We start from the raw sequence: 5218 nt of genomic DNA, 5'->3' as shown, positions 1-5218 counted from the left end.
GCATAAATCGCCCAACTGCTCCGCTTCTACACCTCCTCTTAGAATTCTTCTAAAAGAATTGTTTAACCTCGATTGTTGCATCTTCAAAGCAACTGTAATTTTCTTATCCACCTCAATAGAATATAACCTATGAAAGGTTATCTTCATCTGGCCATTTCCAATCTAGTTATCCTCCCAGAAAGAGGTAAACTGACTATTTCCAACCACTCTTTTACAAAAAGACAAAAGATCAATACCTTTAGATCGTAAGGAATCGACAATCTTAATGATACAAATCCAAACATAATTAACAATATGTCTAGGTAAAGTTTTCCCAATCAAATCATGATTACCATGAATAGCTTTAATTACTTTTACCTATAAAGCAATAGGAAACAAAATAAAATTCCAAACCCATTTAAAAAGAAGAGCATGATTCGGAGCAAAATTCTACTAACCCTAAGACCACCATAATTCTTATGGTCCAAAACATTCTTCCATCTAACCCAAGTCATTTTACGTTCTTTCAAATCAACCACCAAGAAGAAAGAATTTCTAAAAGACTCTAATTAATTTTTTTAAAAAAAAACTCTGTAGCTCTAAAAAGAGATATAAAACACGTTGGGACTGCACCCAAAAGTTATTTTTGTAATGTCAGTTTTCCCCTACCGAAAGGGTTTTAGCCTTCCAATTTGAAAGTTTAGAAGTAACTTTCCTAATCACAACATCCCAAGAAGCAATATTGGACTTATTACAACCCACCAAGAGCCCTTAATAAGTGAATAGTGCTTTACTAGGAACACAACCAATAAAAATCATGACATCCTATACAACCGAGGGTTGAGCTCCAAAACCCATGTGATTACTCTTGTGGACATTAACCTTTAGACCGGAAGCAAGAAAAAACACCGAAGAAGCCTGAAAATTGTTGGAAATAGGTGTCCAACATCATAACTAATTGGTGTAACTTTGAGAATAGGGATGGAAAAAAGCACCATACCTGATGGGGAGCCCGAAGCTCGCACTCGTTTTGACTAGTGAATCCCCAGTTGATCGGGGATAGGGAATCCCTGAATAAAAAAGTGGAGATGGGGATGTGATTGGGATACCCCTAGTCTTCGAACCTAGACCGGCCCCGATATATATATATATATATATATATATATATATATATATATATATATATATATATATATTGTAACAGCCCGGAATCTCAGGTATTGTTAAAATTATGTTTTTGGGGTGTTTTAAGAGGGAACTCGGCGAGTTGGAGCCTAGACTCGCCGAGTAGGATCGCAGACCTGGTCGCGGGTTCACGACTGGACTCGACGAGTCCAGATATGGACTCGGCGAGTCTGCGCTGTTTAGCGAAAACCCTAACCGTTCAGGTTTGGGACGTATAAAAGGGAGTTATTGGCCGTCATTGTTCATTTTAGCCTTCTGAGAGGAACCCTAAATCGATTGTGTGCATCTGGAGCAAGGTTAAAGGCCATTGGTGATTTTGAAGGAGTTGTTGTGCAAGGAAGAGAAGGGCTTGGCTGAAGGAACAGCAAGGGAGTCACGTTCTGAGGATTGGGGACACAGAGAGTACATCATCCAGGTAAGAATTCGAGTATACTCTGCTATGGTGATGTGTTTAGAGAATTAGGGTTTATGGAACCCTTTTGTGGCTAGATTGAATGTTACCCTAGTCCCCCAAACGATTGTAACCCTGTATTGGGACCTTTGGAGGTCCAGAATGTCCCATGCCTGTGCATTTCGGGAATTGATGAAGGTTTTGGATTGGAATCCTTATGCCTTAGGTCAATATGTAAATTATAAGTCTTGGGGTGTATCATGAGCACCGAAATGAGGACCTTACGTGATGGACCAGTCTAGGAAGGCCAGACCTATGAATGGTCGGAGCAGTTCTGACCTTAGGAAACAGTTTGAGCGGTTGCATGGCATGGACTCGCCGAGTCCGATGAACAGACTCGGCGAGTAGCTTGAAGAATAACTGGAACTCGTCGAGTTGTTCTTCAGACTCGGCGAGTTGAGTCGGGGTGGCCCCGCGATTCTTCCAGGAGTAACTCGTAGGGTCAAAGAAGATACTCGACGAGTAGAAGGGGAATCTTAGAGGATTGGAGGACGTCTAGACTCGCCGAGTCGCCATGGCACTCGCCGAGTCCGGTCGAGTTGACCGTTGACCGTTGACCAGAATTGACCTATGTGTGACTTCTTAGGGTCAGTTAACTTAGAAGATAATAGTGTTAATAAGAGATATATGATGTTATAGGGAGTTTGTAGCTCGGCGGATCGAGCACGAGTGATTTCAGGATTTGCTAGCTTTCAGTATTCACGAGGTGAGTCTTCTCACTATACTGTACCCGGAAGGGTTTGACTGTGTGACCGGAAGGTCGGATATGATATGTGATATACGTGCTATATGTGGTAAGTTAATTGTTATGCATGCTATGTATGTTTATATGGGCCGGAAGGCAATATGTTATGGGCCGGAAGGCGATTATGTTATGGGCCGGAAGGCGTTGTGTTGTGGACCGGAAGGTCAGGGCCTGGAAAGGCGTATATGCGTAAGTTGTATATTGGGGAACTCACTAAGCATTTATGCTTACAGTTGTTACGTATGTGTTTCAGGTACTAGCGAGGACCGTGGGAAGGCGCCGGCGTGATGTGTACACACTGATTGATGTTTTGAGATCTTGGGAATTCTATGAATTGTATTTTGACATAACACTTGGAATAATTATGCTTTGTTTGAATGAAAATACTTTATTTTTGAAATGAAAAATTTGTTTGAAAAGTTGCGTTGTTGTAATTGGTATCAGAGCCTTGGTTTGAGGGATTCGGGTGCACCTTCGGGCGTAACTGAACTCAAACCGAGGACTTGAGGAAAACTTTTAAATATAAAGGCATAAACTTTTATAAATGATTTTGTGGTAAACAAGAAAGAAGCAGTGTGTACGATCAGTCAGCGCCCGAACGGTAAAGATCCCCAAAATACCTTACAATGTTATGTTATGAGATGAATTATGATATGAATTGTTATGCATGCTAGAAGATTAGGTATTCATGATAGGACTAGAGTGGCCTGATTGTGATGCCTTAGTCTAGGGAGTTTGCCGATATGAGATGCTCGATAGCGTGCAGGTAGATAGTGCATATCAAAAGTAGAGTACTCACTATCCGGGGTTTGGGGAGGAAGATTTGGGACGAATGCTGATGTGGTGTGGTCGGTAGTATTGGGCCCGTACTACCGAAGACACCGGGTCAGTGGGAAACCCAAGTAAGAATCCCTGGATATCGGAGACTGAGTAGGGTTGCGTTATCGAGTGCGATTATACTCGATGGAGTCTCTGATAGTTTTATGTTGTATTTCAGAGACATCATGGTTAGACCACACCACAGAGCGAGTTCGAGCGGTGTGAGTGACGAGGAGATTCGTCAGATGATTCACGAGGAGGTAGCTGCGGCAATCCGGGCTGAGATCCCGGAGATGTTTGGGTCTATTAAGACCACCCTGATGGAGACGTTTGAGGAGCGGTACGCCGCATTGACTGAAGCTGCAGCTGCTGCAGCTACCGTAGCTGTGGCCGCTGCCAGGCCACAGGGGGGTGACTCGTTGCTGTTCCGGGAATTCAACAACACGAAGCCACCTGAGTTCGATGGGACGCGGGATCTGATTGCTGCGATGAGGTGGATCGCTGATATTGAGGGGTGCTTCTACACTTGTTCATGTCCGGAGCACCTGAGGGTACGGTTCGCTTTGAACCAGCTCCGTCTGGGAGCGAAGGATTGGTGGAAGTTCGTGACGGCGAACTTCACTTTGGCAGAGATTTCAGCAGTGACATGGGAGGGGTTTACTGCTATGTTCAGAGACGAGTACGTTCCCCCGGTGGAGAGGGAACGATTGGTTCAGGAGTTCTTGACCCTCAAGCAGGGTACTGATTCGGTTGCGGTGATCACGCGGAGGTTTCATGAGAGGGCGATGTTCTGCCCCGAGCTGGTGCCCACAGAGCAGGCTCGGATGAGCCGGTACTTGGGTGTTTTGAGGAGGGATATCCGGGAGTTTGTGTCAAACTCCACCTATCATACCTTTGCTGAGCTTCAGGCGAATGCCAGGAAGCGCGAGATCGAGTTGGAGACCCAGGCCAGGGAGGAGGCCGAGTCTCAGCAGGTGGACCGGCGGCCGGCTCAGTCTCAGCCGGCAGCCAAGCGGACCAAGTCCGCCGATTCGAGGACGGGAGGCCCAAAGGTCCGCACTTGCGGAAAGTGCGGCAAGGGTCACGATGGGGCGTGTCGAGCTGGTGCTTGCTACAAGTGTGGCAAGGAGGGGCACATTGCTAGGGAGTGCCCCAAGGGGTTTACGGTTTGCTTTCATTGCAACCAGACAGGCCATCGGAAGGCCGAGTGCCCTCAGCTTCTTCAGGGATCTGCACCTACTGCCAGAGCCACTGCGACTCGACCGGTGAAGGCCGAGGTCCCGAGGGCTCGTGGGAGAGCTTTTCAGCTGACTGCGGAGGAGGTCCGCGCTGCGCCCGATGTTGTGGCAGGTATGCTGTATTTTATGTATTTATTTTGATGTCGCGATGTTATGCTTATGTTATGATATACGTAGGTACCTTCCTTGTGAACTCTGTGCCTGCTTTAGTATTATTTGACTCGGGTGCGAGTAGGTCCTTTGTATCCTTGGCTTTTAGTCAGCATATCAGCGTTAGTCGTGAGTCGTTGAGCCGGCCTCTGAGAGTTTCTATAGCTGACGAGAGAGTGATTAGTGCCACGGAGGTTCTCCGGGGATGTGTGTTAGAGATTTTCGGGGTTGAGTTTCCGATTTACCTGATTCCTATTGCGATGGGTGATGTCTGTGTCATTGTGGGCATGGACTGGTTGAGCCGATTCGGCGCCGTCATCGACTGTGAGCGTCAGCTGGTGACTATACGAGACCCTAGTGGGGGAGTTCTTTCGGTGTACGGCGGGGGTACCCGTTCGGGATCAGCTTTTTGTTCGGCCGCTAGGGCGAGGCAGTGTCTACAGCAGGGCTGTAAGGGTTTTGTGGCGTATGTGATGGATACGCGGGAGGCTTCCGAGAGACCGAGGTCAGTGGAGGAGGTCCCAGTGGTGCATGAGTTTCCAGATGTTTTCCTCGAGGAGCTGCCGGGAGTACCTCCTGTGAGGCAAGTAGAGTTTGGTATCGATCTGGTTCCGGGGGCCGCGCCTATTGCTAAGGTGCCTTATCGTCTTG

The 5218-nt window shown here is 46.8% G+C and overlaps 1 long non-coding RNA gene across 1 annotated transcript; it reads left to right on the top strand.

The window, feature by feature from the left end:
* The first annotated feature begins 1535 nt into the window (after positions 1-1535).
* On the top strand, positions 1536-2764 carry LOC128132050 (uncharacterized). Its single transcript, XR_008229977.1, has 3 exons — positions 1536-1579; positions 2255-2321; positions 2614-2764. It is a non-coding gene; the product is annotated as an uncharacterized LOC128132050 (long non-coding RNA).
* Positions 2765-5218: the final 2454 nt, after the last annotated feature.

Source organism: Lactuca sativa, chromosome 2 (genome assembly GCF_002870075.4).
Source record: "Lactuca sativa cultivar Salinas chromosome 2, Lsat_Salinas_v11, whole genome shotgun sequence".
NCBI classification, from domain to species: Eukaryota; Viridiplantae; Streptophyta; class Magnoliopsida; order Asterales; family Asteraceae; genus Lactuca; species Lactuca sativa.
This window is presented reverse-complemented; position numbering and strand designations above follow the sequence as displayed.